Here is an 8,727-nt window from a genome sequence, read left to right on the forward strand (position 1 = left end):
AAAGACAATAAGTCTCAGAATGATTAAGTATTATTCCTAAGGTCACATAGGTAGTAAGAAGCAGAGCAGGAATTTAAACAGAAGTATGCCTGACAGCAGAGGCCATGTTTATCACAATGCATCCCATGAAACAGTGAGATACCAAAGAAATAAATCTTAGAAGAAATAAAAATGACATTATCCCTGTGCATCTCAGAGTATTTACAGTGATGCCAATAAATATAGGCAGGCAGATATTCTGATCTTTGAAAATATCTGACTTCAAAAGCAGAGTTGACTTGTAGAATAACTTTAGAATAACTGTAGCATGAGCAAATGTTTATTTGTAAACCTTCTCTCCCTTTCTTTTCCTTAATAACTCCTTCATCCCTCTCTCCAATATCCAACCAATCTAAAATATCTTCACAGAGCAAATGGCCAAGAATAGACAAAATGATCCTGAAAAGCTGAGGAGATTTGCTCCCCTCTCCAAAATCTTGAAAGCTTATAAAGTGACAGTAATTAGGATGAGATAAGAAAATAGACCAACGGAATGGAGAATCCAGGAACATAAAACTTTGCATATATGAAAACCAGATATATGACAGAGTTAGCCACTAAAGATCAGAAGGGAAATAATGGGCTATTTTATAAATGGTTCTGGGCTAACTATTTATATGGATGAAAAAATAAAATTGAATCCCTACATCACACCATACAAAATCAGTTGCAGATCAATTAAAGAAGGCTTCATTTGAAAGGTGAAAGTTTAAAAAAAATTTTAAGGGAAAATATTTTTTAGGATCTCAGGTTAGAGAAAACATTCTAAATATATCAGCAACATGCCTATCATAAAGAAAAAACTGATAAGTCTGAAGCATCGAAATTGAGAACTTGTGTATCACAAGACACCACAAAGTAATTAAAAGGCAACTTATAAACTTAGAGGAGACAAAATTATTAAGTCATGTAACTGGCAAAGAATTAGTATCAGAAAGACATAAACAATCCCTGTAAGGGAAAACACAAATTGTGCAATAGGAAAATGGTCCAATGATATGAACAGGTTTTTGACCAAAGAAGAATTCTAAGTGGCCTATAATACATGGGCTTCCCTTGTGGCTCAGCGGCTAAAGAATCTGCCTGCAATACAGGAGACTTGGGTTCGATCCCTGGGTTGGGAAGATCTCCTGGAGAAGGGAAAGGCTATTCACTCCAGTATTTTGGCCTGGAGAATTCTATGGACTGTACAGTCCATGGAGTTGCAAACAGTCAGACATGACTGAGCGATTTCACTTTCTTTCACTTATAAAACATAAAAAGCAGGTGGTGGGTAGGTGGCCTGGATGCAGCCCTAGAGAAAACCTCTCTCTCTCTCTTCCCTCACCTTTTCCAGATCCTTAGTTTGGGGACAGTCCTTCTGTCCAGTCATGCCAAAGAGGAAAGTTACCTTCCAAGGTGTGAGAGATGAGGATGATATCAGTGTCCCCAAGAAAAAATTAGTGGACCCTGTGGCCGGGGTAGGAGGCCCTGGGAGCCGCTTCGAAGGCAAACACTCTTTGGACAGTGATGAAAAGGAGAAGAATGATGATGAAGGGTCCGGCAAATATGACGTGTTGGCCTCAGAGGATGTGGGAGGTCAGGAAGCAGCCACACTCTCCAGTGATGGAGGTGTGCGGATCATACTCTTCAAGCTGCAGGAGGAGATAGAGGAAGGTCACTTTGAGGCTGATGGTAACTATTTCCTGAACTGGGATGCTCAGATCTGAGACAGTTGACCGGACAACATTGATTGGGTGAAAATCAGAGAGCAGCCATCTGATCAGCAGCCTCTGTCAGACTCAGAGGGCGACGACAGCTTGGCCAGACTCCAGCGAGAACCCAAGCCCTCCTGGAGGGCACTCTGGAGCTTATGCTGCCAAGAGAGACAGTGGCTGGGCACTGAGGTATCTGGGAACTTGGGGGAAGGCAAAGAGGGCAACAAGGGGGCTAGGTAGCCCAGTTCCCCTCATGAAGGCTACCTTCAGGATGGGGTTTATTGCTGGAAGCTGGATCTTCCTGGTCAACAGTTCTAGAAATCCAAACAGACTGACTTTGACCTCTACATCTGAGCCTACTGAGGGTGGTCCCTTCTTTCCTGGACTTTGTGGAGGAGGCTCTGGCTGTGTCAGGCAGTGAGGATGTTGGAGCCCACTTTTTAGTCAACTTCCTTTTCCCAATAAAAGTCTTTAGCTGTGGGAGGGGGGGACAAGAAAAGCTGCAAACCAATTTTAAGCAGAGAAACACAAAATAAAAACATAATGGTATGAATTTTACAACAAAATTTATAATAAATTAAAAGTCTGTTAATAAATGTTGGTGAAAATGAGGAGTAACAAAACTTTTACACTCTGCTGATACATTGATATGAACTCTTTGGAAAAGCTGAATATGCTTATTCTCTATCATCAAGTAACTTCCTCTGCTATACACATACCCTAGAAAAATTCCTGAACATGCATAAGAAACATCTACAAGAATGTTTCAGGGAGGGAGACTCAAGAGGAAGGAGACACAGGTATACCTATGGCTGCCTCATGTTGATATACGTCAGAAACCAACACAATATTGCAAAGCAATTATCCTCTAATTAAAAATAAATGTAAATAAAGAAGAAAAATGTTTCACAGCAGCATTTATAATGCCAAAACCTGAGAACAAACCACTTATTCATCAATAGGAAAAATTTAAATTAGAAAATATGCATACACTGGAATACTGAAAATGAATAAAATACATGCAATGACATAAAAGTATCTCAGAAATATACTGTTAATTGAATAAAGTCACAGTATTATTCCATCCCTATGAAGTGAAAAACATGCAAATATAAACAATATTTTTATAAATATATATACACACACACATACATATGTACGTGATTTTTAAAACTGAAAAGAACAAGAGGACAGTGAACACACAATTCGGTACAGTTGCTTCCTATCATGAGGGTACAACAGTTTTCAGGTGCACTGATAATGCTCTATTTCTTAAGCTAGCTGGTAGATATATGGTGCTCATCTATTATTCTCTTGGATATATGACATGGTTATAAACATTTTATACATCAGTTGAGAAAATATGTATTTGAGAAGTGGTAGTCAAACTGTGCTTCATTGAACTGCCTAAAAGATGACTACAGGAGAGGGCAAAAGGATGCCACAGGTGCAGGAGTGTTAAGGAGGAAAGACTTGGGACTCCCCAACTCCGACTTCACTCAGAGCAGCTGCAGCGTTCTGAATTTAGAAAAAGGTTTGAAAACCACTTCAGGTAATTTGCAAAAAGAAGGGTGTGCACTGAGTCACAAGGTCCCCTTGTACACATATATTTGCTTATATATTAGCTATTTGGCAGAAGGCCAAAGAAATCAAAAGCCTAGGTAGCAATTTGGCATATTTGGTCATGTTAGTTCATCACTCCCTTTGCAAAGTTGTTTTGTAAATAAGAATGAAAACACTTATTCTGTACAGTATGAAATGAAGCTCTCACAGAAGGGTGAGCCTCACTTTACAGCAGACTAGGTTCCCAAAAGGAGGGTACAAATGACATTTCTGTATAACCAGCTGTATCTTTCCACAAACAAATATGATCATTTCTAACATGTTTCGTATCCATCTTCGAGTAGTCATCACTACTGATTTTAAACATACAAATATACCAATAGAATATAATATTTAAAGAAACAAAATGAGAAATTGAGGCATATTGGGAAGGCATTTTATAATGTTACGAATCACGTCCCTAATTCATCAGCGCTTTTAACTTTGAACTTTCATGTATAAATAAATGCTCTTATATACAAATACCATTATAAAGTATTCTGTATAAAAAGGATTTCCAAGTCCTACTGGATGACCTTGTATTCAGTAAAGGAACCACTCTATATTGTGCATCACAAACTAGTGTACCAATAGTGCGGGGAGATTCAGCAGTGTGTGACAAGATTTGGCACATTTCCTGGAACAAATTCCTGGGATTTCACTATTACTCAAAGACTTTAGGGGCAGGGAAAGATTCAAGTTACTTAATTAAGTAATCAAAAGCAGTATTTTTATTAAAAACAAACATTCTTAAAAAGAAATCTATATTCATATAGTATTCTTATAATTTTAAAGTACAACTATTCAAAGAAATATCTTACTTTCAAAAGTACTTAGAACTCTGTCCCTCTTACTCTCACAGTTATAAGTTTACCCTTCACTCCCATCATGGGTTACACTGTCAGAAAAGTTTGAGACGCTAAATCCACAGCATCTAGGCTTCTACCTTCAGGTACCACTGCGCTTGCGCCTGCCGTCATATACATGCATGCTTTCCTTTTTCCCCATTTCAGATTAGTCTCTTTTTCCAATTAAAGGCTGGTTCCCCTGCACTGCTCCACACCCCTCCCCCAAAGCATAACAAGAGAAGCCTGCTGCTGCTGCTGAGTCATGTCAGTCGTGTCCGACTCTGTGCGACCCCATAGACAGCAGCCCACCAGGCTCCCCCTTTCCTGGGATTCTCCAGGCAAGAACACTGGAGTGGGTTGCCATTTCCTTCTCCAATGCATGAAGATGAAAAGTGAAAGTCAAGTCGCTCGGTTGTGTCCAAACTCTTCGCGATGCCATGGACTGCAGCCCACCAGGCTCCTCCGTCCACAGTAGTTTCCAGGCAAAAGTACTAGAGTGGGTCGCCTAAGCAACCTCAGAACTGAAACACTTCAAATACTCATTCTCTCCTTCTGCCTGACTTTCTCAGTGGAACAGGAGTAGGTAACAAAGGGTCAAAAATAGGGTGACCTGGAGGTACTTTTAATTCCTGCGTTCAGGAAAGTACAGCGCATGCGCTCCCTGGGCCAATAAGGTTGACTTCTGCTCCTCTTGTGCTTTGTGAGCGAAGTCATGAAGAACGCAGAAGGACGCTATCTTTCCTTTGAGGAGAACCAGTATGATTCCACTGGGGGCAAAGCTTTTCAAAATGAGCAAGAATCTGTTGAAAATCTTTTGGGACTTTAAAATAAATATTTTAGGTAAAAAGGATGAAACCATAAAACATTTCTGTGACAAATGCAAATTACCGATTAGAATCTACGGGCGGATGATTCCGTGCAAGCATGCTTTTTGCTACGCTTGTGCTATTTTACATGGAAAAGAAGGGGATATGATGTGCCCAGCCTGTGGTAATTCTGTGCAGCAAATTCAGAAGCATAGTCAAGGTTCTCTCTTTGTGTGTAGCGCTGTTCAAGGATGCAAGAGATCCTATTTGTCTCAGAGAGACTTAGAGGCTCATATCAACCTCCGCCACATGAGAGCTGGAAACTCTGTTCCCCATACTTAACTTGAAAATGTTCATTCAGCATTTTGTCCCACCACCAACTAAAATCTATGATTATCTTAAAAAGCTGCCAGATAAACATCATATGAACCATATTATACCAAAGCAATACTTTATGATACAACCACCTTCTTTGCAAAGGAGTTGCCCAAGCCACATAATCAGCCACAAGATATTCATGCTCCTACAGCAGAATTAATTGTCTGTGGCTTCATCTCTACATCTTTCAATGAGTGAAGAAACGGACTCAAAAAGTCTTTTTGTCCCAACAAGAAAACAAAGTGATTTAATAACTGTACCTATTCAGATTGATACAAATTCAGGTACCTGAGAAACACTACCTCCTGTCTCTGCAACTGCTCACCATCATCCTGAATAACAGAGTCAACCAGTGGTATTGAACTCTCATCACACTGTGCCATCACAGTGATATTCTATACCACACTACCTCCTCTGCCATCAGTATGTCATGTAAGGCCACATCATTCCCAGGCCACAGGTACTTTTCACTTGATTCATAGGCAAGTTTCAGATATGTCGGTGACTTCTATTCTACCACCTTCTGCATAGACATCTTATTGCTCAGATGCCACCTTGTATGAAAAATCTTCCACCAGGACCTGTCTCAACTCAACAGGGTAATCCACCTGTAAGTATACACCCTTCTCACCATTATAATGCTTACTCTTTACCCCAGTTTACTGAAGATCAAGGAACTCCAAGCACTTCATTCATATTACTAGGGGAAGTAAGTCATAGTATGTGCCCTGTACCCTTTCCACCATGAAAACAGTGTCTGCCTTTTACAAACCTCATTTCTTGGACTACATTTCCTACATTACACAAGATATAAACCATGTTACCAGTACTAATATTATTTTGAACAGAAGATCCAATGGTGGGGGGGAAGTATTGTCAACCATCTAATTAAGCTTTGAGCATTTGGGGAAAGAAAAGCACCTCTTACAGAAGTGGCTATAAAAAGAAAAAGAAATGGCTATAAAACATTTAAAACCACTTGAAACGGTTTTAAGGCTTGATCTTGGGAATGATTTTAAGTACTTTACTATAGTGCAGATAAGTGGCTCAGTTGAGAATAACTATCCTCTAACAACTTTGTTCCTGTAGTATGGTAAACTGACACAGAAATCACCATTTGCAATATTATTTCCAGAGGCACTAGGGGGTGGTGCTGTGTTTTTCTTTCAAAAGTGTTGTTTTTGTTAAATTCAAAATTTACTTTTTCTTGTGATATATTTTCCTAACCTGGAGAAGGAAATGGCAACCCACTCCAGTATTCTTGCCTGGATAATCCCATGGACAGAGGAGCCTGGCAGGCTACAGTCCATGGGGTCGAAAGAATCGGACACGACTTAGCGACTTAACTAACTTGGGTACAAAGAAAAAAATTTCAATATAAATTGAAATATATAAAAAAAAACAATAAGGCCTTTGTACATAAATCTGTCTCCTTGTAACTTGTACCATTCTTGTTTCTAGGCCCAAATTGCTTTTTCTTTACTGTAACTTAGGCTCTGTGACCCAAACCATCTTCAGGCTGAGCCCTGCCCTAGATTCTTGACATCACACAAACCAGCAGTATTTAAGCAGCTCTAGCCCAGATCTGTCAAATCCAGCATGAAATCCCTCTTACTGCTCCAACCCTGATCTTTTTTTAAAGATATGAATGACTTTTTTTTTTATTAATTTACGTTAATTGGAGTATAATTTCTTTACAATATTGTGGTGGGTTTTGCCATACACTGACATGAATCACCCATGGGTGCATGTGTCCCCCCATCCTGAACATTCCCTGCCAACCTCCCTCCCCACCCCATCCCTCCAGACTGTCCCAGAGCACCAGCTGTGAGTGCCCTTCTTCATGCATTGAACTTGCACTGGTTATCTATTTTACATATGGTAATATACATGTTTCAATGCTATTCTCTCAAATCATCCCACTCCTGCCTTCTCCCACATAGTCTAAAAGTCTGTTCTTTACATCTTTGTCTCTTTTGCTGCCTTGCATATAGGATCACCATTACATCTTTCTAAATTCCATATATATGTGTTAATATACTGTACTGTTATTTCTTTTTGACTTACTTCACTGTGTATAACAGGCTCCAGTTTCATCCACCTCTTTAGAACTGACTCAAATGTGTTCTATTTTATAGCTGAGTAATATCCCATTGTGTATATGTACCACAACTTCCTTATCCATTCAACTGCTAGTGGACACCTACATTGCTTCCATATCCTAACTGTTGCAAAAAGTGCTAAATGAGCATTGGGGTACATGTGTCTGTTTCAATTCCGGTTTCCTCAGTGTGTATACCCAGAAGTGGGATTGCTGGGTCATATGGCAGTTCTATTTCCAGTTTTTTAAGGAATCTCCACAATGTTTCCCCATAGTGGCTATACCAGTTTGCATTCTCACTAACAGTGTAAGAGGGTTTCCTTTTCTCCACACCCTCTCAAGCAATTGTTTGTAGACTTTTTGATGGCAGCCATTCTGAACGGTGTGAGATGATACCTCGTTGTGGTTTTGATTTGCATTTCTCTAATAGTGAGTGCAGCACTTTCATAGCATCATCTTTCAGGATTTGAAATAGCTCAACTGGAATTCCATCACCTCCACTAGCTTTGTTCATAGTGATGCTTTCTAAGGCCCACTTGACTTCACATTCCAGGATGTCTGGCTCTACGTGAGTGATCACACCATTGTGATTATCTGGGTCATGAAGATCTTTTTTGTACAGTTCTTCCGTGTATTCTTGCCATCTCTTCTTAATATCTTCTGCTTCTGTTAGGTCCATACCATTTCTGTCCTTTATCGAGCCCATCTTTGCATGAAATGTTCCCTTGGTATCTCTAATTTTCTTGAAGAGATCTCTAGTCTTTCCCATTCTGTTGTTTTCCTCTATTTCTTTGCATTGATTGCTGAGGAAGGCTTTCTTATCTCCTTGCTATTCTTTGGAACTGTACATTCAGATGCTTATATCTTTCCTTTTCTCCTTTGCTTTTTGCTTCCCTTCTTTTCACAGCTATTTGTAAGGCCTCCCCAGACAGCCATTTTGCTTTTTTGCATTTCTTTTCCATGGGGATGGTCTTGATCCCTGTCTCCTATACAGTGTCACAAACCTCAGTCCATAGTTCATCAGGAACTCTATCTATCAGATCTAGGCCCTTAAATCTATTTCTCACTTCCACTGTATAATCATAAGGGATTTGATTGAGGTCATACCTGAGTGGTTTTCCCTACTTTCTTCAATTTAAGTCTGAATTTGGCATTGAGTTCATGATCTGAGCCACAGTCAGCTCCTGGTCTTGTTTTTGTTGCAATATGCCAGCAAATTTGGAAAACTCAGCAGTGGCCACAGGACTGGAAGAGCT

At 39.7% G+C, this 8,727-nt stretch overlaps 2 pseudogenes; both read left to right on the forward strand.

Moving 5' to 3' along the window:
• The first annotated feature begins 1,409 nt into the window (after positions 1–1,409).
• LOC128069399 (CD2 antigen cytoplasmic tail-binding protein 2-like) lies at positions 1,410–2,157 on the forward strand (annotated as a pseudogene).
• Positions 2,158–4,944: 2,787 nt separating this feature from the next.
• Positions 4,945–6,118, forward strand: LOC128069400 (E3 ubiquitin-protein ligase Hakai-like; annotated as a pseudogene).
• Positions 6,119–8,727: the final 2,609 nt, after the last annotated feature.

Source organism: Budorcas taxicolor, chromosome X, assembly GCF_023091745.1.
Source record: "Budorcas taxicolor isolate Tak-1 chromosome X, Takin1.1, whole genome shotgun sequence".
Classification (NCBI taxonomy): domain Eukaryota; kingdom Metazoa; phylum Chordata; class Mammalia; order Artiodactyla; family Bovidae; genus Budorcas; species Budorcas taxicolor.